Genomic DNA, 13,181 nt, shown 5'->3' with positions numbered 1-13,181 from the left:
AGTCTTTCTGAGGAGAGGCAGCAGGGTTGGTCTAGCTGGATTTGGACTGCGGAAGTCAGTCAGCTCACATCATCTGTGTGAGCAGAGTGTTAGGAGTTCTCTATGGGGAGAGAACAATCAAGAAATGAGTTCACAGGCTGGTCTCCAGGTAGGAATTGATTGTTCCTGAATCTCTCCTGAGACAGAGGACAGGAGAGGTCGGTCTTCTCAGCTTTTCAAAATCCTTCTGTTTGTAGGAGCGGTGGTTGCAGGTTAGAAAGTTGTGTTGATGCCCTCCAAGGTATTTTCTCAAAACTCGTAAGTGCGTTTGCAGCGTAATATCCCCAGAGAAGACAGAGCAGGAGAAGAAGAGGAGGAAATGGCAGCTTCTCAGGTAAATATCCTGTCCTGGGTCTCAGGCTGTGTCTGCTTTTCCTCCTAAAATGCCCGAATGAGAATATGCAAGCCTTGAGCTCTCTGCTTCTAATTTTTCTTCCCAGGCATTTATTATCATCTTATTTTTCCTATTTCTTCTTATGATAGTGCAGACCAGCCCTTTAGACTACTTCCTTCTGTCCCAGAGCCTTTTCTCTGTTGTCTGCAGCCTCGGTTTCTATGGAGCATGATGAATTCTCAGCGTCGATCAGAGACTTTCAACTGTTGAAAATATTCTTTTTTAGTGAGAGATCAGCATTTGCAGTCACTCCTATCCTCACTCCCACTGGGATGTGGTTTGGTGTTGGGATTTTAGGGACGTTGGGAAATGCAGTGATGACTTAGCACCTGCATGCCATTTAGATATTTAGAACAGAGTTTGAAAGTGCCATTATACATAGAATCAACTCTCTTCTGTCCATGGGATTTTTCCGGGCAAGAATTCTGCAGTGGGTTGCCATTTCCTCCTCCCCTGGATTCTCTCCACCCCGAGACTGAAGCCGCATCTCCAGCACTGGAAGGCAGATTCTTTACCACTGAGCCAGCTGGGAAGCCCAGTGACTCAACTCAGTGGTCCAGAATTTTCACAAAATTTTCCATGGGCACTGTACAGGGATGTGATGTGAGAGCACTCTAGGAAGCTGGCCTGCTTGGATGATGACAGCTTCCTTCCAGAATCCCTTATCTACCTACTGGGTTTTGGTTCCATCATTTCTAGAATGTTTCTGAAAATTTCTGATTCCCACAATAGTTTGAAATCTCTCCTTTCTAAGGGAAATCGGTATGTATGAATTTGGAAAGAAAGGCTTCAGGATAATTCATTATGCTTGTAACCTTTTTCTTCCTTGATGTACTCTGCCTCCTTCTGTGAGAGTCAATTCCTAGGCAGGTTGATAAGAAGTCCAGGGTCCCGAGGAGGAAGGGGGAGGGAGGTGGTCTGGGACTCTCAAGGAGGAGATAGGGGTCTGCAATTCTCAAGGAGGAGGAAAAGACAAATACCTTCTTTCCCTTTACATTCCTTGGTCTTAGACACATAAAATGACTTTTTTAAGTCTTTATGTGTCTTAGACACAGCACTTTTTCTTTAAGCCGAGAGCTGATGATTATACAACAAAAAACTCGGTTTAAACTTTGTACTAGGGATTATATAACAAAATGTATCCTGCTTGAGATCTTAGAATTTATATTATGGGAGAGGGTCTGGTTCAGTTCAGTTCAGTTGCTCAGTCTTGTCTGACTATTTGCGACCCCATGGACCGCAGCACACCAAGCCTCCCTGACCATCACCAACTCACGGAGTTTACTCAAACCCATTGAGTCGGTGATGCCATCCAACCATCTCATCCTCTGTCGTCCCCTTCTCCTCCCACCTTCAATCTTTTCCAGCCTCAGGGTCTTTTGAAATAAGTCAGCTCTTCGCATGAGCTTGCCAAAGTATTGGAGTCTTAGTTTCAGCATCAGTACTTCCAATGACTATTCAGAACTGATTTCCTTTAGGATTGTGGGAGTGGGTCTGGTAAAAATTTTAAAACCTTGAGACATTCTTTTGATTTATTGTAATTACTGATTTAAAAAGTATATAGCTCCCTTGCTTAGACTAGCAAGGGGGGCACTCTCCACCCCCTTCTGATGTCTACGTCAGAAACTTCTCTGTCTCTTTTTCACTTTAATAAAGTTCTGCTACACAAATGCTCTTCAGCGATCAACCCTGGTGCCTGGTCCCTGGTCCCAGAGTTAAATCTTCTTGTTTGGAGATCATGAATCTGACACCCTTCACTGGAACCTATCACTGCATTCTAGGTTAGTGGTAATTGTATAAGCTCTGTAGTATTAAATAGGCTCACCTTTTCTTTTTTAATTTTTTCTTTTTTTTTAGTTTTAATATTATTATTATTTTACTTTACAATATTGTATTGGTTTTGCCATACATCAACATGCATCCGCCAGGGTGTACACGTGTTCCCCATCCTCAACCCCCCTCCCACCTCACTCCCCATACCATCCCTCAGGGTCATGCCAGAGGCACACCTTTTCTTAATTTCACAGTTACACACTTACTTTACCTTTGTCGTACTTGACCAGTATCTCAGGATCTGATGTTATGTATTTGTCAGTGTTATATAGGTGATTTGAAAAAACTATTTGGGGAAATCATTTTCCAGGCTGTATTAACATTGTCTCTTGCGTTCTTGTCTCAACTGAACATATATTGGATTGGACACTGATGAGTCTCTGACAACACAAATATTCCTTTCTCTGATGAACAGGTCTCGTGGGCTCTAAGCTGGACCTGATTACCTTTCTGGAGCAATTGAATGATCCCAGGAGTATAAGGAGAATGGAGTCAACAGCAGTATTCCCAGGTATGTATGAATGGATGGAGATGATGACTCAGATCAGAGGTCCAAGGAGTAGTGAGGAAGTCATCCTTTGTCAGGTGGTTTTGGAAGATCATCTTTGGTGGAAATGATTTTGGAAAACCTGGGTTTGTGTCCACTGCTGTCATAGAAATGTATCAGTGTGAACTAAAAGTCTCCTCTTGTCTTGTGAGAAACTGCATTCATTGGTTGCCCTTCCATTTCTTGGGGGTCCAAGAAAACTGTACCCATTTTGAGTAACTGTATGACAGTCCTTTTAAAGTTTCTTTGTACCTCCAGGCAAAAATGTGTGAGTGAAGTGGTAGACAAACTGCTAAATTTCTAGGAATACTGGGACAGGTTTTTGTTTTCTGATTTATAACTTCCTATTCACTGGGATCTAGAAGGACCTCCTAAATAAATTTCAAACTCAAAAACTTTTTTCACTACAGAAAGCAAAACGTCCCGAAAATGAAAGACTGCACATCTCAGGTTTCTCTTTTCCTTATATGATCTCCTATTAAATATCTTAAATATATTTGCCCCAATTCTAAAATGCAAAAATGTTTACTATATTCAATTACCTCATAGAATTTTAAAATGAACTGGCATAAATGCTTAGCACATTTCGCACCATATTATTAATACTTGATTCAAGTTATAAACATTTCTAGATTATATAAAGAAATTAGTTTTAAAAGTTCTAACTGGAATATAGCTGTTTTACAATTTTGTACTACTGTATAGAAAAGAGAATCAATTATATCTATCAGTCAGTTCAGTTCCGTCACTCAGTCGTGTCCAATTCTTTGGGACCCCATGGATTACAGCATGCCAGGCTTCCGTGTCCATCACCAACTCCCAGGCCCTGCTCAAACTCACGTTCATTGAGTCAGTGATGCCATCCAACCATCTCATCCTCTGTCGTCCCCTTCTCCTCCTGCCCTCAGTCTTACCCAGCATCAGGATGTTTTCCAACGCATCAGTTCTTCACATCAGATGGTCCAAGTATTGGCGCTTCAGCCTTAGCATCAGTCCTTCCAATGAATATCCAGGATTGATTTCCTTTAGAATAGAGTGGTGTGATCTCCTTGCAGTCTAAGAGACTCTCAAGAGTCTTCTCCAACACCACAGTTCAAAAGCATCAATTCTTCGATGCTCAGGCTTCTTTATGGTTCAAGTCTCACATCCATACATGACTACTGGAAAAACCATATCTTTGAGTACACAGACATTTGTCTGCAAAGGAATGTCTCTATTTTTTGGTATGCTGTCTATATTGCTCATAGCTTTCCTTCCAAGGAGCAAGCGTTTTCTACTTTCATGGTTGAAGTCAACATCTGCAGTGATTTTGCAGCCCAAGAAAAGAAAGTCTGTCACTGTTTTGATTGTTTTCCCATCTATTTGCCATGAAGTGATGGGACCATATGCCATGATCTTAGTTTTCTAAATGCTGAGTTTGAAGCCAACTTTTTCACTCCTCTCTTTCAGTTTCATCAAGACACTCTTCAGTTCCTCTTTTGTTGGGGGCCAGCGTGAGGCACTCCACCCATGGCAAAGGTCATGAGGAAGGAGGCTCAACATACACAAAGGCGGGATCGAGCCTCAGGAGTCCCCCTGGAAATCCTCGAGCATCTACCCCCATAACCAGAGCCTGCCTACTTGACTACTTTGTGCTCTCACCTACACCTCTGACTTTATGGGGGGGGGGGTGGGGGGGGGCTGTCCCCCACCACCTCTTTTGGAGAAGGAGTTAACTTAGAGCTCCAGTTAATAAAAACTCCTGGGTGTGACAAGAGTGTTTCAACCTACAAACTCCTCTGAAGGTTCTCTAGCCTGCCTGACAGGCTTGTCCAGCCACATGTGATTGCTCACAGCCTCCCAACAGTGAGAGGCATGAGATGCTTTAAACCTTCTAAAAACAGGTTCTTTAGAGAAGTTAGAAAAGCATTAGTATAAGTATAGTGGGCTGATTAGAAATTGTATTGGTGAAGGGTTTTTCATTTGTTGAGCAAATGCTTACTGCTAAGTCTCCACATCCCCTGCCCTTATACACATTAATGAATATATAGAAGAAATAAGTATTAACCTTTGATATTAATCACGTTAGACCTTAGGCTAAGTAAATTCTTTCCTTAATTAAAACCCACTACACCCTCACCCTATAGGAATGTAATGTTATTTGGGTGGCATCTGTTTTAAGAATAATCACCCCTGGAGAAATAAGTGTTGACTGACCGCTGTCACAAGGAGAGGGTCTTAAATTGTCAGCAGGCCCCCTGGCCAGAAGATGATGTAACACCCCTAATACCTCTGTATACATTTGTATGAAGCACCTGACTTTAATAAAAGTCAGGACTGCTGTCCCCACGTGACTTTTGCATAACATCTCAGTGTATAAAAACAGACTCTGGAAAATAAAGAATTGGGATCAGTTCCTTGAAATACTGGTCTCCCCATGTCTCTCTCTCTCTCTCTCAAACTCTGGCTGAGTCTCCATCTGGAGCACGAAACCCGCCATGCTTACTAGTTATGCCTGGGCTTCTAAGATCCGACTGGGGAGGCCTCAGTGCCTCCTCTCCTTCAGGAGAACAGAAGGACGCCTGCGGCCTACGTAAGTGGTGCAAACTTCTTGTCTTGAAGTTTTATTGGTCTCCTGCGTAAACCAAGCTACTCAGACTCTTCTCCACTGAATTTTCCTATTGAGCTATCTTCATTCTATTACTCTTTATATCTCTAAATAATATCTAATTGAAGCTATTGTATCCTGATCCTCACGACATCGGCCCCGCTTCGAATACTCTGGATCAGCCGGGGCTGGACCCCGGCACTCTTTGCTTTCTGCAATTAGGGTCGTGTCATCTGTATATCTGAGGTTATTGATATTTCTCCCTGCAGTCTTGATTCCAGTTTGTGCTTCTTCAAGCGCGACATTTCACATGATGCAAAGTGAAAGTGAAAGTCAATCATATCAGATCAGATCAGCCTCTCAGTCGTGTCTGACTCTTTGCGACCCCATGAATCACAGCACGCCAGGCCTCCCTGTCCATCACCAACTCCCAGAGTTCACTCAGACTCACGTCCATCGAGTCAGTGATGCCATCCAGCCATCTCATCCTCGGTCGTCCCCTTCTCCTCCTGCCCCCAATCCCTCCCAGCAGCAAAGTCTTTTCCAATGAGTCAACCCTTCCCATGAGGTGGCCAAAGTACTGGAGTTTCAGCTTTAGCAGCATTCCTTCCAAAGGAATCCCAGGGCTGATCTCCTTCAGAATGGACTGGTTGGACCTCCTTGCAGTCCAAGGGACTCTCAAGAGTCTTCTCCAACACCACAGTTCAAAAGCATCAATTCTTCGGCGCTCAGCCTTCTTCACAGTCCAACTCGCACATCCATACATGACCACAGGAAAAACCATGGCCTTGACTAGACGAACCTTTGTTGGCAAAGTAATGTCTCTGTTTTGAATATGCTATCTAGGTTGGTCATAAATTTTCTTCCAAGGAGTAAGCGTCTTTTAATTTCATGGCTGCAGTCACCATCTGCAGTGATTTTGGAGCCAGAAAAATAAAGTCTGACACTGTTTCCACTGTTTTCCCATCTATTTCCCATGAAGTGCTGGGACCGGATGCCATGATCTTCGTTGTCTGAATGTTGAGCTTTAAGCCAACTTTTCACTCTCCACTTTCACTTTCATCAGAGGCTTTTGAGTTCTTCTTCACTTTCTGCCATAAGGGTGGTGTCATCTGCATATCTGAGGTTATTGATATTTCTCCCAGCAATCTTGATTCCAGCTTGTGTTTCTTCCAGTCCAGAGTTTCTCATGATGTACTCTGCATATAAGTTAAATAAGCAGGGTGACAATATACAGCCTTGATGATCTCCTTTTCCTATTTGGAACCAGTCTGTTGTTCCATGTCCAGTTCTAACTGTTGCTTCCTGACCTGCATACATTTCTCAAGAGGCAGATCAGGTGGTCTGGCATTCCCATCTCTTTCAGAATTTTCCACAGTCTATTGTGATCCACACAGTTAAAGGCTTTGGCATAGTCAAGAAAGCAGAAATAGATGTTTTTTCTGGAACTCTCTTGCATTTTCTGTGATCCAGTGGATGTTGGCAATTTGATCTCTGGTTCCTCTGCCTTTTCTAAAACTAGCTTGAACATCAAGACGGTCCACATATTGCTGAAGCCTGGCTTGGAGAATTTTGAGCGTTACTTTACTAGCGTGTGAGATGAGTGCAATTGTGCGGTAGTTTGAGCATTCTTTGGCATTGCCTTTCTTTGGGATTGGAATGAAAACTGTCCTTTTCCAGTCCTGTGGCCACGGCTGAGTTTTCCAAAATTGCTGGCATATTGAGTGCAGCACTTTCACAGCATCATCTTTCAGGATTTGGAATAGCTGAACTGGAATTTCATCACCTGCAAACTCACTCAGTTCTGACCAACTCTTTGTGACCCTATGGACTATACAATCCATGGACTTCTTCAGGCCAGAATACTGGAGTGGGGAGCCATTCCCTTCTCTAGGGGATCTTCCCAACCCAGGCACCGAGCTGAGAGCTCCTGCATGATGTACTCTGCATATAAGTTAAATAAGCAGGGTGACAATAGGCAGTCTTGACATATTCCTTTCCCAATTTGCAACTAGTCCATTGTTCCATCTCCGGTACTGTTTCTTCTTGACTTGCATACAGATTTCTCAGGAGGCAGGTAAGGTGGCCTGGTATTCCCATCTTGTTAAGAATTTTCCACTTTATTTTGATCCACACCATCAAAGGCTGTGGCGTAGTCAATAAGGCATAAGTAGATGTTTTTCTAGAACTCTCTTGCTTTTTCTATGATTCAACGGATGTTGGCAGTTTAATCTCTGGTTCCTCTGCCTTTTGTAAATCCAGCTTGAACATCTGGAAATTCTCGGTTCATATACTGTTGATGCCATGCTTGGAGAATTTTGAACCTTACTTTTGTAGTATGTGAAATGAGTGCAATTGTGCACTAGTTTCATCATTCTTTGGCATTGTCTTTCTTTGGGAATGGAATGAAAACTGACCTTTTCCAGTCCTTGGCCACTACTGAGGTCTCCAAATTAGCTGGCATACTGTCTGCAGCACTTGAGCAACATCATCTTTTAGGACTTGAAACAGCTCAACTGGAATTCTATCACCTCCACTAGCTTTATTCATAGTGATCCTTCCCATGGCCCACTTGACTTCAGACTCCAGGATGTCTGTCTCTAGCTGAGTCATCACACGATCCTGGTTATATTGGTCATTATGATCTTTTTTGTATATCTCTCCTTGTATTCTTGTCGCTTTTTCTTAATTATTCTCCACTTCTGTTAGGTCCATACCATTTCTGTCCTTTATTGTGCCCATCTTTGTATGAAAAGTTCCCTTGGTATATCAATTTCCGTGAAGAGATCTCCAGTCTTCCCCATTCTATTGATTTCTGTACCACTTTGGTCTCCACAGAGCTATGAGTACACTTGCCTGTGTTTCAACCATATTTTTAAAAGGCTCTCTTCTTATTTAATTTCTTAAGAACTAGCACTTTATTTAGTTTATCTTATTTGTAATCCACTTCCTTGGACACTGTCTTATGTGTCCTCAGTTTCTGATTCGTTTTCTGTCACTATCATTTATTATTTTTAGACTGAAACATCTAATAGAACATTCTCAGAAACATGTTTAAAAAGAAGTGGATTAAAGAATTATCAGAAGCCTAGGATTTGTGAAAACGTCTGGTGTCTCCACTTAAGATGACTAAAAGCAAGAAGTAATTTTTAGATTGCTTATCTTCTCTTCATTTAGTGGTTCTTGTAGGGTTTGATGTTGCTTTGCTCTCTATATCGTATTTCTTTGCCATCTCATTTTGTCCAGTTTTCTGTCTGTGAGCTCTGTTTTGACGGCTACAGGAACCCAGTTAGTCTTCCATTTGGTGTCTGCAACTTGTTGGGTGAGGTTGGTGCAGGGGTTTGTGCCTTTATCCCCTCGACCTGGGCTTTAATTGGATTACTATGGCCAGAGCTTGCCCTGGATATTGAGGGGAACTTCCCCATTGCTCTGTGGTTTTCACTGCCCTCTTTGTGGTGATACCTCTCCCTGGTTGGTGGAATAGAGCCCCAGATCTGTTTCTGAGCTGTGTTTCTGATCTGTGGTGCGAGGCTGGTGGGATTGGGGCACACCCACTGGGAGAGAAGCCACTGAATATTTCTCCTCGCAAAATATTCTCCACGGGGTGTGCTCTGTGTGTCACCTTTCATGCTCTAGCAAGGTCTTGTGTGATCCTATTACTGGCATTGCTCTTGGCCCCACCCTAAGCATGGGTCACCCTGTTTATTTAACTCATATGTAGAGTACATCATGAGAAATGCTGGACTGCATGAAGCACAAGCTGGAATCAAGATTGCTGGTAGAAATACCAATAATCTCAGGAATGCAGATGACACAACCCTTAGGGCAGAGAGCGAAGAAGAGTTAAAGAGCCTTTTGATGAAACTGAAAGAGGAGAGTGAAAAAGTTCGCTTAAAACTCAACATTCAGAAAACTAAGATCATGGCATCTGGTCTCAACACTTCATGGGAAATGGATGGGAAACAATGGAAACAGTGACAGACTTTATTTTCTCGGGTTCCAAAATCACTGCAGCCATATAATTTAAAGACGTTTATTCCTTGGAAGAAAAGTTATGACGAACTTAGATAGCATATTAAAAATCACAGATATTATTTTGCCAACAAATGTCCGTGTAGTCAAGGGTATGGTTTTTCCAGGAGTCATGTACGGATGGCACAGTTGGGCTATAAAGAAAGCTGAGCACTGAAGAATTGATGCTTTGTAACTGTGGTGGTGAAGACTCTGAGTCCCTTGGAGAGCAAGGAGATCCAACCAGTCCATCGTAAAGGAAATCAGTCCTGAATATTCATTGAAAGGACTGTTGCTGAAGGTGAAACTCGAATACTTTGGCCACCTGATGCGAATAAGTGACATTAGAAAAGACCCTGATACTGGGAAAGGTTGAAGACAGGAGCAGAAGGGGACAATAGAGGATGAGATGGTTGGGTGGCATCACTGACTCAATGGGGTCCCAAAGAGTCGGACACGACTGAGCGACTGAACTGAATTGAATCACTCAGATGAACCGTTGGGAGGAAACTGTAACCAGAGACCTGCTTACAACAGGGCAGTTGGCTTTTCTCTTAGGAAGTGAGTCCAGAAAGAAAGAGGGAGACCGGAACCCACATTGTTGTTTATAACATAACCACAGAAGTTACTCCTGCCAGAGTCTGTTGATACACAGATTGCTTCTGTTAATTGTTGTTGCGGCTGCTGCTGAAGTGATTACGTTCTACTTTTCGTCACTGAGGAGACACCCATCTTCACACACTCACACAAAGGGCTTTTGAATTTTCCCCGTTTTTCAACTTGCTGAAAACACCTCGGCTTCCCATAGAGACACCTCTCAAAATTTTTCTCTTTTGCCTTAATTGTCTGAAACACTAGTTAGAACAGGCAAGAAGCAGCTCTGCTCCAGAAGGAATCCAAGCGATTTAAAGGCATCAAAAGGCAGAGAAAGGAAGCACAACTGGACAGAAGGACCAACAGACCCAAAATTGACAGGAGTGGGGTTGAGGGGAGGCAAGGCTCCACCCCCACTGGCCCCTCCCCTACGTACCTGCGCTTGTGGCCTCGTCCTACCTTCTACCTTACGACGCCTCTCGTTGGCCGCGGCGTAGCGCACTCACCTGCCTCCGTACCGGATCATCCTCCCGCGCGTGCGCAGTATCCTGCAGACCCGGAATTGCTTTTAAATGAGTGACAGAGTGTCCTGGTGAGTTTTGTTTGTTTAAAACCCGATTCCTAGTCCCACAGCCTTTTGTCTTTCACACCTGGGTTTCCGGGGTCTCTGTGAACGTTCAAACTACCGTCTCCATTTTCCCGTCCCCAGTGTATGTCCTCGTATCGCCGTGAGAAGTTCTGAAGTCCTTCATCTTAGCTGCCGGCTCCCTGGGGTCCACATCCGCTTCCTGTTACTATCGTTCTAGAGTCCACGTCCTTCTCTGGGAGTTCTGCCTTCTAACTTGTGGAGACCGCTGCTTAAAGTCCTGCATTGCCCAACCCCTAAGTCCCTGATCCACGAAGAAGTGAAGGAGGCTGTATCTGTATGGAGTTTGGTCAGAGTCTCGCCTACGGTTTGAAGGGGAGGGTCAGCCTAGAACGTGTGGTTTTCACAGGAAGGGCCGCAAGTTCTGAAGAAAAGAATAAAACTAAAAACACCACGTTTGAGTCTGTGTTCCAGAATCCCTGCTGTGTCAGTGGCCGTAGAGGATTGTATTTTGTACCTCTTGTGATCCTCCCTCTGTGTGGGGCTGTGTTATAGGGAGCTCAGTGTGGTTTTCTAGGTATTGAACAGTCTATTTTCAACATTCAGGGGTCACTTCCCAAGACTGATCTTACGTGAGAAGGAAGCCCAGAGGAAGAGGAAAGCAAGGAGTCAGAAATGACTCATTCCGAGGTAAGAGGCATAGTCCTTTTGTTTGTTTATTCTGTCTCTTTCCTGAAATGCTGTTTCTTTGGACTTGATAAGCTTCTTAACTTCTGAACGGGTTTGTTTACACTTACCCGTAATCATGATCCCAAGGAACCCATTGTCCTCCTGACACATCAGAATGACAGAAAACACAGTATTGCCAGCCAAAGAAGCTCAGTTCAGTGCAGTTCAGTCGCTCAGTCGTGTCCGACTCTTTGCAACCCCATGAATCGCAGCACGCCAGGCCTCCCTGTCCATCACCAACTCCCGGAGTTCACTCAGACTCACGTCCATCGAGTCAGTGATGCCATGCAGCCATCTCATCCTCGGTCGTCCCCTTCTTCTCCTGCCCCCAATCCCTCCCAGCATCAGAGAATTTTCCATTGAGTCAACTCTTCGCGTGAGGTGGCCAAAGTACTGCAGTTTCGGCTTTAGCATCATTCCTTCCAAAGAAATCCCAGGGCTGATCCCCTTCAGAAAAGACTGGTTGGAACTCCTTGCTGTCCAAGGGACTCTCAAGAGTCTTCTCCAATATCACAGTTCAAAAGCATCAATTCTTCGGCGCTCAGCCTTCTTCACAGTCCAACTTTCACATCCATACATGACCACAGGTAAAACAATAGGCTTGACTAGAGGGACCTTTGTTGGCAAAGTAACGTCTCTGCTTTTCAATATGCTATCTAAGTTGGTCATAACTTTCCTTCCAAGGAGTAAGCGTCTTTTAATTTCATGGCTGCAGTCACCATCTGCAGTAATTTTGGAGCCCCAAAAATAAAGTCTGACACTGTTTCCACTGTTAACCCATCTATTTCCTATGAAGTGATGGGACCAGATGCCATGATCTTCGTTTTCTGAATGTTGAGCTTTAAGCCAACTTTTTCACTCTCCACTTTCACGTTCATCAAGAGGCTTTTGAGTTCCTCTTCACTTTCTGCCATAAGGGTGGTGTCATCTGCATATCTGAGGTGATTGATATTTCTCCCGGCAATCTTGATTCCAGCTTGTGCTTATTCCAGTCCAGTGTTTCTCATGATGTACTCTGCATATAAGTTAAATAACCAGGGTGACAATATACAGCCTTGACATACTCCTTTTCCTACTTGGAACCACTCTGTTGTTCCATATCCAGTTCCAGCTGTTGCTTCCTGACCTACATACAGATTTCTCAAGAGGCAGGTCAGGTGGTTTGGTAGTCCCATCTCTTTCAGAATTTTCCAGTCTATTGTGATCCACACAGCCAAAGACTTTGGCATAGTCAATAAAGCAGAAATAGATGTTTTTCTGGAACTCTCTTGCTTTTTCCATGATCCAGCGGATGTTGGCAATTTGGTCTCTGGTTCCTCTGCCTTTTCTAAAACCATCTTAAACATCAGGAAGTTGACAGTTCACGTATTGCTGAAGCCTGGCTTGGAGAATTTTGAGCATTACTTTACTAGAATGTGAGTTGAGTACAATTGTGCAGTACTTTGAGCATTCTTTGGCATTGCCTGGGATTGGAATGAAAACTGAGCTTTTCCAGTCCTGTGGCCACTGCTAAGTTTTCCAAATGTGCTGGCATATTGAGTACAGCACTTTCACAGCATCATCTTTCAGGATTTGAAAGAACTCATCTGTAATTCCATCACCTCCACTAGATTTGTTCGTAGTGATGCTTTCTTTTTTTTTTTTATTTCCTTAATGATGCTTTCTAAGGCCCACTTGACTTCACATTCCAGGATGTCTGGCTCCAGGTCAGTGATCGCACCATCGTGATTATCTGGGTCGTGAAGATCTTTTTTGTACAGTTCTTCTGTGTATTCTTGCCACCTCTTCTTAATATCTTCCGCTTCTGTTAGGTCCATACCATTTCCGTCCTTTATCGAGCCCATCTTTGCATGAAATGTTC

General features: G+C 43.6%; 1 long non-coding RNA gene across 1 annotated transcript; it reads left to right on the top strand.

The window, feature by feature from the left end:
• Positions 1-236: 236 nt before the first annotated feature.
• On the top strand, positions 237-5,216 carry LOC129632478 (uncharacterized). Its single transcript, XR_008704540.1, has 3 exons — positions 237-373; positions 2,682-2,777; positions 4,263-5,216. It is a non-coding gene; the product is annotated as an uncharacterized LOC129632478 (long non-coding RNA).
• Positions 5,217-13,181: the final 7,965 nt, after the last annotated feature.

This window comes from Bubalus kerabau, chromosome 17 (genome assembly GCF_029407905.1).
Source record: "Bubalus kerabau isolate K-KA32 ecotype Philippines breed swamp buffalo chromosome 17, PCC_UOA_SB_1v2, whole genome shotgun sequence".
Classification (NCBI taxonomy): Eukaryota; Metazoa; Chordata; class Mammalia; order Artiodactyla; family Bovidae; genus Bubalus; species Bubalus kerabau.
This window is presented reverse-complemented; position numbering and strand designations above follow the sequence as displayed.